The 13,449-nt window shown below is 45.4% G+C and overlaps 1 pseudogene; it reads left to right on the forward strand.

Moving 5' to 3' along the window:
- The window catches only part of LOC138567804 (small ribosomal subunit protein uS5 pseudogene), a 34,211-nt pseudogene extending 22,905 nt beyond the window's left edge, over positions 1 to 11,306 (forward strand).
- The last annotated feature ends 2,143 nt before the right edge of the window (positions 11,307 to 13,449 follow it).

The following is a 13,449-nucleotide window of genomic DNA, read 5'->3' on the forward strand; positions in this document are numbered from 1 at the left end:
TACCTTCAATCGAAAAGAGGGCCACAAACAGCAACATAAGGGTAAACCACAAGGGAAACCGAATCAGGCTAGTGCACCATCTGGACCCAAACCAGATGGAGGTAAGAACAAACCCCCATTCAACAAGACATTTAGGAAATGTTATGTTTGTGGGTCAACTGACCATGTGAAAGGGAATCCCAGATGCAAGGGTAAACCTTCAGGGGTCCACACTGTCTCCTTTGCCTTCTCCCCAGAGGAAGAAGTACCTATGGCAAGTGGAAACTTTCACCTACTGGCTGATGAACCCATGAGAGTCTCAGCTAGTGTTTCTTTAGTGTCCCTGGGTTGTGGGAACAACAGAATTTAGATGTCTATAATTCCATCCCAGATAATACTAAAGAGTATTATAAAGATAGTGTTCTTGTGAATGGCCAGGAGACTCCTGCCATTAGAGACACTGGAGCCAGCATAACTGTGGTGGATGAATCATTTTTCAAGGTGGAGGATGTCGCTAAGGCACCCAAATGCCTCACCAAGTTAGTTGGAGGCCCTGTGCAAATGCTTCCCTAGTTACCAGCTCTCATCCAGTGTAATGATATGACTGTCAAAACACCTGTTAGGGTGCAGAGTGAAGTGCCCGGGAGAGTCCTGTTGGGTAATGACCTGAAAACTCTTGGAGTTGTGTCTAGTACCCCCAGGCCTCCCAGTAAAAGGAAACAGGAGCTCACTAGGCCTGCAAGGGAGAGGATCTTGAGAGGCTCTCCAGAGGAGTTGATAGAGGAAGCTATCATTGCCACTCCTCAGGAGTTGCTCACTGCTATTTCGGGAAAGAAAGAGGCAAAGGGGTAACCCAAGACCTCCAAGAAAAAGACAGACAGCACCCCTGTGCTACCAACAAGGACATCCCCAAGAATATCCAAAGTCACAACTGTGACACCTCCACCTGCTGAGGCAGAGTGTGAGGTACAACCCTGTGTGGTTGATCCAGTTTCTGAAGGGTCGGATCTGGAGGAAGACACTGTTTTGGTTGGAGATCTTGAAACTGTTGACCATCCTGAGCTGCAGAGTTTACTGGCAGAAGGTGGACCGAACAGGGCTGACTTCAGCAGAAGACAAAGAGAGTGCCCTACTCTCGAAGGTCTTCAACAGGCAGCTACTCAACTTGATGGGCAAGAAGTTGGAAAGCATAGGTTGAGCTGGGAAGATGGCCTCTTCTGCAGTGAACCGACTGAGTCTATCCCTGGGGACTGCAAAATAATTGTAGTGCCCCTAGCAAACAGACTCCAGTTCCTACAGTTGGGCCCATGAGATACCTTTGGCTGGTCATTTGAGTTTCAAAAAGACCAAGGAAAGGCTCTCCTTATACTTCTACTGGCCTAAGATGGGTTCAGAAGTTGACAAATTCTGTAGGAGCTGTCACACTTGCCAAATCTCTTGTAAGAGTGGAGCCAGAATGTGGCACACTTGGTGCCTCTCCCAGTGGTGGGAGTTCCCTTTGAGAGGGTGGGCATCGACATTGTTGGTCCCCTTGACCCTCCCACATCTTCAGGAAACTGGTTTATCCTGGTTGTAGTAGACCATGCTACTAGGTATCGTGAAGCAATACCTATGAGGACTGTTACGGCTCAGGCTGTGGCTAAGGCTCTACTTGGTATTTTTACCAGAGTAGGGTTTCCTAAGGAAGTGATATCCGACAGGTGATCCAATTTTATGTCCCACTACATGCAAGCCATGTGAAAAAACGGTGGTGTCACTTACAAGTTCTCTACAGCCTACCATCCACAGATAAATGGACTGGTAGAGAGGTTTAATCATACTATGAAGAGCATGATAGGTGCTTTAGAGGAACCCCTTAAAAGAAAGTGCGACCTTCTACTGCCATTCCTTCTCTTTGCTTATAGAGAAGTCCCTCAGGAGGGAGTTGGTTACAGTCCCTTCGAACTTCTCTATGGCCATTCAGTCAGAGGCCCCTTGGCCCTGATTAAGGAGGGGTTGGAGAGTGCTCCTTCCCCCAAGCCAGTCAGAGTGACTGACTATGTGATAGGTCTCCGGAGGAGAATGTCACACATGATGGCAGAAGCTAGTGATAACTTAAAAGCAGGTCAGACTCTGGTCAAACATTGGCATGACCAGAAGGCCAGCATGGTTGACTTTACTCAAGACCAGCTTGTACTAGTTATGGTGCCAAAAAGGCAGAGGGCCTTGCAGGACAAATGGATAGGACCCTTCAAGGTTGTGTGCAAACTTGGAGAGGTGAACTATTTGGTGGACTTAGGCAGACTTAAGGAGGCTCCCAGAGTCTTTCACACCAACCGTTTGAAGGCATATGTCTCGAGACCAGAAGTGGGAGCTTTGCTTCTAGCTTCAGCTCAAGAGGACGAGAGTGAACCTCTACCTGACCTCCTCAGAGGCCAACCTTTAGATGGGAACATTGATGGAGTCAATCTCTCTTCTCAACTGACATATGAACAACCGGAGGAGTGTAAAGTTCTGTTAAATCAGTTTGCCTCCCTGTTTTCACTTTCACCAGGCTTGACCCCTTGGGACCAGCATGATATTCTCATTGGTGACTGTTTACCTGTGAAAAGGAGAGGTTACAGAATTTCAGAACATGTGAGATCCCACATCAAAGGAGAGGTCAACAAGATGATTGATCTCGGGGTCATAGAGCCCTCTACAAGTCAATGGTCTAGTCCAGTTGTTCTAGTACCAAAGGCAGGATCCAAGGAGTTGAGATTCTGTGTGGACTATAGAGCTCTAAATGTAGTTACTAAGACTGATGCCCATCCTTTTCCAAGGACAGATGAGCTGTTGGATAGACTTGGTGCAGCCAAGTACCTCAGTACATTTGATCTGACGTCAGGCTATTGGCAAATAGCCCTGACAGACCATGCCAAGGAGAAAACAACATTCTCAACCCCAGCAGGCCTCTACCAGTTTAAGGATATGCCTTTTGGATTAAAGAATGCACCTGCTACATTCCAAAGGATGGTCAATCAAGTTCTGAATGGGATGGGGGACTTCTGCATGGCATACTTGGATGACATTGCAGTGTTCAGCCCTACTTGGAAAGAACATGTTGATCACTTATGATATGTTTTGCAGGCTCTTGAGCAGGCCCATCTGACCATAAAGGCAAGCAAATGTCAAATTGGTCAGAGCAAAGTTGTCTACCTTAGTCATGAGGTTGGAGCATGTGAAATAAGGCCATTGCCTAGCAAAGTACAAGCTGTACAAAACTGGGCCACCCCTACTACTCCAACCCAAGTACAAGCCTTCCTAGGTCTCGCTGGGTACTACAGGAATTTCATAGAGAACTATGGGACCATAGCTTCTCCCTTGAATGTGATCTCCTCTCCAAAATTCCCTAAAAAGGTTAGATGAAATGAGCAGTGCACTCAAGCCTTTGAAAACCTGAAGAAAGCCCTTTGTCAAGCTCCATTCCTAAGAGTTTCTGTTTATCACCAACCCTTCATTGTGCAGACAGATGCATCCAATACAGGTATAGGTGCAGTACTTAGTCAACTGGATGAGAAAGGTAGGGGGCACCCCATTTGCTTCATCAGTAGGAAACTGAAGGAACCAGAAACAAGGTAGGCAACCATAGAGTGTGAATGCTTTGCCATTGCGTGGTCTTTGAAGAAGTTTAGACCATACTTGTATGGATCTACTTTCATTATTCAAACTGACCATCAACCCTTGAGATGGTTAATGCAAATGAAAGGGGAGAACCCAAAGCTTCTAAGATGGTCAATCTGCCTGCAAGGGTTTGATTTCACCATTGAGCACAGAGCCGGATGTCCCCACCATCTGCCCCAGCTACAGCATTCTTCTGCTCTAAAGGTACTGTGTTAACCCGGTTGTTCGTTTCGTCCAGCCGCAGTGCAAGTGTGTGAAATCTTTCGCCAATCCTAGGGCTTGTCCTTCTCTATTCTTTAAAGTGACTTTTCGCCCGACCAACTTTGTTCTGAACTCTTGGCAAAGACTTAACCGCGAACTACCCTGAACTATGTGATCCTCTGCAAAGACTTTAGTCCATTGACTTTGGCTGTTAATGACTCCAATCAAGCATTCCCACTAAGTCAGTGCCTTGTCTGGGATTGCTCAATGGAAGCCCTTATTTATATATTTTTATGACAAGTTATAATCTGGATGATGAACCCTTGTATAACGCCCCTCTCTTAGAATCCCTCTGACCCCACTGAGCCAAGAAGTAGGTTCGTTTTGCAAATTAAAAAGGTTTATTTGAAAAATTAAACAATAGATATATATCACACTTTTATAATAAATTAATATTTGATATCACACTTAGACATATGACAGTGATCAACAATGGATGATGTTATACTAGCACACTGGTTTAGTTACTTAGGAGTAGTATAGAGGATAAGGTAGCTGAGAATGCTTTATGGTTTCAAGGAGATGCAAAGATGAATAAAAGGCAGTACAGAAATAAACTTGATATGATTTCAGCAAAAGATAATATGATCCCTTTTTCTCTGACAATTCACTCCCCCCCCCTATGCAATGTAAGGAGATGGAAGTAACACACACCGTCTTCAGGAATGCAATCACAGTACAATACGAATTCAGTTCCCCCCTAGCAAGCTTATAGCACCAGGGATGATTTTGAAACACAGGCGAAAGACTTTCAGGTGATTTGCAAGGGAGTGAAATATGCTAAAATTGATTTTAAATCCCTCTAGAGGTTCAGGGTGAGTGAGAGATACTTTAAATCAGTTCAGGTCCACACTAACAAGGATTAATGAGGGATTATCAGGTTGAAAACGGATTTCAGGAATGGAAGCAAAGGACAGATCTTTCTACACGTGGTTGAAATGAAGCAAAATGTCAAATCGCGGCACTTTTTTTCGAGGCGCTATAAGGAGTAGCAAGTCGGTTTAGAGCTTGTTTGAAAGCTGGGAATCTTAGCTTTACAATACAAGTTAAATTTCATTCCAAAGATACAGACGATTTTGTAAAGGTAGTTTTTCAGAAATGAAATTACAGTTTCGGAATGACAGATGCGCTTTGAAAGGTTTGAATCAACAGGAGGAACACACGATTTCTTATGATGCAGTTCTAAACAGGTTCAAATGTTTTGAATCAGATTATTCTGAGCTAAGAGATGGGTTCTGCACAGTTCTAGCTGGGTACTCACACTATAAATTTGAAAGGAATGGCCTCATCACGGATCTGGTCAACAAGTTTAGCTGCGGTTCTCTCTGCTCGGCGGGTCAATCAGGCACCGGTTCTGTTCACAGCGGTCTGGTCTGGGTCTCTGGTTCTACTGGTCTGGATCAAGTGGATTCTGGATACCGCACTGCTTTCTGGGTACTGGTTCTGTTCTGGATACACAGGACTCTTAGCAAGCAGCAAACCGCACAGCCGGGCGGTTGAATAGTTTGCAAAAGATTTTGAGGCCTGCTGAAGAGTTCAGCTCTTTGGAGTTTTTGTTCTGGAGTTAGTCTGGATCTCTGGAGTTCTGGGTTCTGGAGTTCTCCGTCAGCGTGCTGCGCAGGAATTCAGTTGAAGGTTGGAAAATGAATGTCCCTGACTGGCTTCCAGTGGCTCTTTTTATGTCTTTTGAAAATGGGTGTGGATGCTAACTTTCTATGCCCAACCCACTCATGATTTGATAGGTCAAGGATTTCTCTTTGACCTGATTTGAGAAGGGAGCAGTGAGTCATCCTATGTCATCAGGTGTCATGTTTATGGCTCCAAAGAAAGAACACTCCCCTTTGCTTTTACCTTAGAAAATCATTTTCATAACTAAACATATTTCCCAAATACACAAGTGGTTGACATTACATGTACATATCATATATTACTTTGGGTAGGTCTCTGTTCCAACTCTGATGTTTCTAATAGCCAGGGTTCAAAAATGGCAACTTACTTTCGTTTTTAGTTGGTTTACCAATATTGGATTTTTACCAAAAATTACACAGATGTACACCGCCTTTCTACACATATTCCAGTAAATTTTCATTTTTCTAGCGTGAACCCTGTGTCTGCAGTCTCCATAATTCATGGGGTTTTGCCTCAGAACATGGTACAGAGTCCTAACACCTCTTAAAATGTGCACAGAAAAATCACAAGAATAATGATATTAATTATATAATTTTGACAAGTCCGTACTATGAATTATCCATCTTTTTAAAATTATGCTCTGGCCCAGAGGGGTGAGTTTTCCCAAAGCACATGGTGGAATTTCTGGTTTGTCCACTTCCTCCCACTCAAGTTGCTGACAGAGGCCCTGCCCCTCCCCGTTTCTCTCAAGAGGAAGCCATTTACGCCCCCCCCCAATTTAACATTTGCCTGAGCCAAGGAAGGCTCATTGTTCAGTTTCCTGCAGTCCCCAGCTGCTCCTCCCCTAATCCAATCAGAAAGGTGTCATCTCCCTTTGGTGAGGGCAGGAGAATGCAGGCCAGGCCTGGGAACATTTGTTGAGCAAGTTTCAACTCCCGTCGGGGGTAGTTGTCAGGCAGAATTCAATCTCTTTAATCCAGGCTTCAGCTAAATGTCACTTTTGTTTCCAGTTTTTCTTCATTAAAAACAAACTTACAATTTTTACACATGCAGCTAGAATGCTGATTCTAAGTTCAAAACTATGACATTTAACAGTTGCAAACTATGTGACACTCAACAGTAGGTAACTCATTTATTTTAAACATTTAGATTTTAGCGGCTTTCAGTCCAATTTAACTTAAGCTGCTGACATCCACAGCTCAGCCAGTTTCATTATGAACATTATTTTAGGCTTTCTCTTTCCAGATTTTGTATGCACAGAAGTCTACCTTCTGCCAAATGTCTGCTTGTGTTCATTGAGATTTTTGAATATCTTGCAATGTTTAAAATAGGCATTTTTAGCTTGCATTTCAGAGAAACAAAGGTGATTTCAAAGCGCTTTTTGAGCCAACCGGCACTGCTGTTTTTCCTTTGGCACACATTTCACCCATGCCACTCCTGGCCCATCACGCTCGCACTGGTGTGTGGCAGGTCAGGGGAACATTTTGGTGTGCGCAAAAACTGTGCGGTTTTTTGCTGGATTCTGGCGCAATGTGGGCTTTTTTGGCCATCTTGGATTTTCTAAGCCCACAGCACCAAATGTTGCAGCATAATAGTCCAAACGTGTGTCAGGACACCCAACATGGCCCTGGCCTCTTGATTTGATTTCCTCACTGTAGTTCCTTTTTCTAGATTGCCCTAGAAGAGGTCACATCAGTTATTCCTGGCAATCCAGGATTGGGAGGATAGCTCAGGGGCAACGTGCTCACCTTCGAAGCAAGACGACATGGAGCAACACAGGTTCGATGTCCGGGTCCGTGCTTAGAAACCTCTGGGTATTAAGTGCGTTATAAATAACCTATCATATCAATATGCTAAATAGTGGATAGCAGGCTAAATATTTGCATGTTAGACGGGCTAGCATTCATGTTTCTGACGCCTATATGCTGTCAGGAGGGGTCACTGGGCCTGGCTCTGGGTGCCAAGGGCCCGTCCTGCTTGGGTTCCGTAATTGCTTGAACCGTGGCTGGCTGCCTGCTGATGATCAACCTTTGCTCTGGGCAGAGCTTCACTCAGAATTGCAATCATGCCACATTCATGCCTGGTAATCAAGAAGACTCCTTTCTAGCCCCACAGAGGTGCAGCAAGAAAAGATTTATTCAATAAAATAAAGAAGCATCAGCATCAAAGTGAGCTAACTAAGAATACTCCAAATCATCCACTGGCTCCACCCTTCATCCCCTCTAGTTACACTCAATGGCTCTGTAAGGGAGGCATGGTTTCACAAGTATGACACTGAGACAAGAGGTACAAGTTTCAAAACCTTTATTCAATTCCTGGGATTCGGAAGAACTCCTACTTTGCCGTAGAGCTACGATGGGAGTAATCTCTACCATTAAATAATAAGGAAAACACAGTCCTAGTCAGTCTATACCATATCAAAATGTCCCTACTAACAAAACCTAATGCCTGCCCTATCTCTTATACGGAAAGGGTGTAAAGGGAAATGTGTATGCAAAAGAAAGTCAGTGTTATAACATAAAAGATCAAGGTGGCTGAGTCCACTCTCCTCCCCACGCCGGACAGTACGAAGTAAGGTGGGCCCCCGTAAGCAGGATGGTACACTCTGGCTCAGTTTATTAAAAAAAAGGCAGTTCAAAACGTGGATCTTGGCCCTCTTCGCATTCCACGTTAAATTAACTTATTCCAGTTTTCCAAAAGTTCTTTCACTGTTCAACAAACGTTCACGTAGGTCTCCCTCTGTGGGGCTCAGAACTTTCAACACAAAAAGTACTTGATTCAAAGTAACGTATGTCTCCCTCAGTTGGGCTTAGACCTCGCAATCACAGCGTTTGCAGGGGTTCCCTTCCCCAAGCTTTATCCACATTCGTTAGGGGTTCCCTTCCCCTATCTTATTTGTTATTCCAGGTCTCCTTCGGTCGAGCTTGAACCTTTCACCGATGTCGAAGACTTTCGAATGTGCAAGGATTTTTCCATAGACCTCCACAGGACCACTTCAACTTTCACTTTATCTCTCCCTTCTCCTGCTTTTGGTAGTTTCATAACACACTCAGCAAAGTTCAAAGAGACCTTTTCTCTTGAAGCAATAACTTTTTAACTTCCCCTTTCTATGAGATTAATCTTGACCTTGTGCATTTCAAAGCTTGTTCACTTTGTAGTTTTTTAACACAAAATGACACATTTCGCAGAGACTTTCGAGTAGGCTACTTCCATTCGCCGAACCACTCTGCTGCTCTGTATCACTGGCTTCACAGTTATCAGGATCTTTAAAGTTCACTACTGATTTGCTTTCTTTCGCTTCTCATCAGCACGTGTGCAACCTTCAATTGTAAGATACACTATTGCGTCTTCAATCTTTCCTTGACAAAAACCAGTCTTTCATTAACTCACTGATTGTGTGCATGCCTTTCTTTTCTGTATGGCTTTGATTCACGAGTCAAGGTTGATACTAGAGGCCTGGCCTCGCTTCCCCAACTCTGCTGTTCACCCTGGAGGATCGCTGGCATCCTTGAAACACAATGCAGGCTACTTCTTGTCTGGGATTTGGCTTCCTCTGCATATCCTTCTTGTTTTCCCGGATGCAACAACCTCCTGCAGGGATCTTTGGGTTCTCTCTATCCCTCTCTCTATTCCCTCGATCGGTCGTCCTGCTCCAGTGGGTTCTCCTTCGCCCCGGAAGATCTGCTCCTTCTCGTGTCTCACCTTGCTCAGAGTGTTTCTGATTCTCCTTTTATCCGTGTGGGAGGAGCTAATGGGTATTAGATGCTTGTGATTAAGGTCAAGTGCCTGACTTTGCCTGACCTGATTAACGGAACATGTCCAATGAGATTTGTAAGGGTTAGCTTGTTTACTCTCAGTTGTCTTCTTCCTCAGCCCAGTGTTTGTGTAGAAAGGGGGGGGGAGTTGGGACGTTGGTGAGACCTAAAAAATAGGATGGGGTAGGGGTATGGGCACGGGAAAGGGGGGAATACTGCGTCTCACCATGGGTTGTCTCACCCCCAATCCCCTAAGATCCCCCACCCAGGTGATCCTCCCGCACTGGTCCATCCCCAGGGTCTCAATCCAAAGGCATGGCTGTGCCATGATCACCTAAGAGAGAGATCCCCGGGGACTAGCAAGTGAGACACCCTTTGGTTTTGCACAACTCACTAAACCTGTTCACTATTTATCGTGTCCTTCCTTGGTCGATCCTTTACCTGTAACTGCCCAACTTTCAGTCAATCACCTGGCTGGAAGCATCTATACGTCTATGAGGCATCTAGTATTTTAGTTTCACAGCTCCTTTACAATCTAAAAAAATATGACCTACTCTTGAAGGGATTGGCCAGGCCTGCAATATTTTGCCAGGTATAATTTGAAGGGTGTGTGCTAACTGTAACACGGCCCTCTGCAGCTGTAAGGCTGCCCTGAGACAAACCTCTTCATTGCCATTTGAATATACAGAGGCAATCTTCCACACCAAGCTTCGATGATCATGTGCAACTGCAGGGTAGAGGACATCATGATGAGTGAGCTGTCCATGAGGATGAGTTTTTATTCTCTCCTCCAGCCCTCGAACACTTAACAAATAAGCTTCTTATTATTAAGATCACCAAATGGCGGACAAAGCCAGTGAAAACAGGGGAGGCTTCCGGGCGACAGGGGCCGCGGCCGTGGGTTGAGGACTGAGCTTGGCCGGCTTGTCAAGGACATAAATATATATAGGGCCTCATTACACGGATGGCGGTAAGGGTTTACTGGTACCGGTAAGGGTACCAGTGCCGGTAAACCCTTACCGCCTTACTACGAGGTCCCTTTGTGGGACCCTACCTTAATGGCTGGTTGTACCAGCCGTTAAGGACGGGACCCGCAAAGGGACCTTGGAGGTAATTACGGTACCGCAATTTGCGGTACTGTAATTATCGCCTTCCCCATTCCCATTGAGCCCTATGGGGGCAAAAATGGGAATGGGGAAGTGCCATGGTGAATGGGGAATTACCGCTCCCACACACCCTAGAATAGGGCGGTAATTCCGCCATTCACCATGGCGGACTCAGTAAAATACCGGCGGCAACCATGGCGCTAATAGCGCCATGGTTACCGCCGTCCGTGTAATGAGGCACATAGTCTCTCGAGCAGATCTATATCTTTTCCCTCCCTATCACAGAGTCAGAGAAAATTGATTTCTTTCTGGCCTCCTCTCTAAAGAATCAGGTACTGAAGATCATGCCTGTCCAGAAACAGACCAGGGCAGGGCAACGGAGCAGGTTCAAGGCTTTTGTTGCCATTGGAGACTATAACAGCCATGTTGGAGTAAGGGGGGTGGTGTGGGGGGGTAAATCCTCCAAGGAGGCTGCGGCTACTATTCGTGCTGCCATCATTCTGGCAAAGTTGTCCATTTTGCCAGTAAGATAAGGTTACTGGGGTAATAGAATAGGCAAGCCCCACACTGTGCCTTGCAAGGTTGTTTTGGCTCAGTTCTTGTGCATCTGATTCCTGTACCCCGCGGTACTGGCGTTGTCAGCACCTGTTCCCAAGAAACAATTGATGGCTGGTATTGACGACTGTTACACTTCAGCAAGGGGCTGCACGGCCACGTTTGGCAATTTTGCAAAGGCCACTTTTGATGCAATCTAATGACTTGCAGCTGCCTGACCCCGGATCTTTGGAAGGAGTCAGTTTTCACTGAGTCTCCTTACCAGGAGTACACTGACCACTTGGCTAAGATCCACACCAAAGTGTCTGTGCAGGAAACCCAGGCAGCAGCTGTTCCTGGTTCTGCACCCCTGTTGATGCCAGAAAAGAAAAATGGTTAAACATTGAAAGAAAAAAAATGAAGACCTCAAACCAGGCAGAACTGGGTCTCTGGCATCGCTCGTGATCACGAAGTACAGTAACCTTTGCTTGCAAATCTGCAAGTTGGCAAAAGGTGGGAGCAACAGCTTCCTAGTTTCGAAGTTGTAATTCTGCTAAAACAAGTGTATAAACATGTCACCAGTCTTGCGTACATCTAACGCCTGTATACATTCCATTGTGCAACATACATTATTCCCAAAACGCTGCTATTATTTATCCTTATGTGCAACACATTATACCGAAGACTAGGGGGCTCTGAATCAGTCTGTTACATCAGGGCATAGTCACTCAAAACGTCCTTATCGCACACTGGGCAGGAAGGTAACCCCAGGCATTTCATGATTGGTCTGTAAGGTATCTGGCTAAGGTCTCTAAGAATGGTCTCTTCCCTGTATATTGGCATTACACTAAATGTTAGCAATCCGTGATAGAATTGGCAAAGAATGCCACAGCTGAGAGCAGAGTAGCCTGCACATTTTAGATTTTTTTTATAAATTAAATGATGTGGGTAGCTCGGTCTCTGAAAGGTAAGCCTGCTAATTAGACCCCCATTTTTTATTATGGCTTTTTTTTGTTATGCCCAATGAAAGACTAGTATAGTGCACAAATGTGACTTTGCCAAGCTTGTATGACACCTCTCAGCAACTGCCTTGCGGTTTGGAAATATGGCAGTCATAAAGTGGCATGCGCATTTCTACTAGCAACTGTTGGCACCAAAGATCCAGCATGTCAGGATCTGCCTTTAACTGTAGGCAGTAAATTACATTATATAATTGTCGGCCCCAGGATCTGATGGCAGATGACATATCTAAATATAAGCCATGTTGGGTATGACATGGCACTCTCTGGGACTCTACAACTATATTGGCCAAAACCTATAGGCACCATTTTGTCAGCTTGTTTACTTGGAATACTCCTGGTCAGGGGCTCCTGTGTGTTGTGACGAATCACAGGTATTCGTCCCATCTCCCCAAGGGGGATCCTCCCCCTTTGAGGCTAGGGAGGTGAACCGCTCCACAAAACCCTCCCTAGGGGTCTAGGCAAGTGGGACCTCACTGGGAGAGACTCCCCCTAAGGGGACAAGCACTCCCATTCCTCTAAGGAATTCCCTAAACCCTCCGCCATCGTGGCATAAATGGGACTATCAGATATGAAGACAATTGCAAGGACTAGAGACTTTGCTGTAGGTAAAACTGAAATAACCAACCCATTATGCACAAGAAGGGACTGTCTCTTTAAAAGGAGACACACAAATAATGGAGAGTAGGCTTGGAGATCAGAGCACGCTGAGCCAAGGCTCAGTGGGAGCAGAGAGAGAAGAGCATAAGCAGGGGAAGCCCCCTGATGAGGTTACTTCTGAAGGAAGTGGAACCAGAGAGAGCCACGGAGCCCATGACTTCTAGAAGAGTGCTAAGACGCATGACCCCTACAAATCTGTGTTGGGCACACCACCAATCTAACAACGCCTAACCCACCAAGCACGAGAGTCTGAGAGGCACCCTGCTACCCACAGTCATTCACGGTCACCACGAGAAAGCCGATCGAGTGTGAGATACTGACAAAGAGGAGAAGCACGAGAGACCGAGACCAAGAAGAGAACCCGAGCAAAAGCAGAGCCCCGAAAACATCCCCCTCCAAACACAGAGGTGGCGGGAAGAATGGGGATACTGGGATGCTGCCAGGGCACCCTTATCGAACAAGAGCAACTAGTCCCAGTGAAATTGACAAAGTACCTAATCAGAGCCATTAAATTGGAACAGTATTAACATAATCAAGAAGATAACAGAAAAGGTCCAAAGAGAAGTTATTTAGTGGGCACGAAGAGAAACCCGTCCCAGTGATATAAACAAGATATTACAGAAAGAAACCTTAAAATGGAAAGGGGACAGAATGGTCCCAAGAGTTACAAATAAGCCTGCGAAAGCAAGTGTTCAGAATGCGATACAACCCCAGGAAAGGAGGGAAGACATTAAAGAGGAGTCTAAAATCACTAGAATGAAAAGAATATTTGCACCTGAATCAAGGAGTAATGTGGAATGGTACCACGTCTTATGGAATACTTACCCCAAGAAGGGAGACAAAGCTTAACTAGATTGAAAAGGA

Source organism: Ambystoma mexicanum, chromosome 2p (assembly GCF_040938575.1).
Source record: "Ambystoma mexicanum isolate Mex_15411 chromosome 2p, UKY_AmexF1_1, whole genome shotgun sequence".
NCBI classification, from domain to species: Eukaryota; Metazoa; Chordata; class Amphibia; order Caudata; family Ambystomatidae; genus Ambystoma; species Ambystoma mexicanum.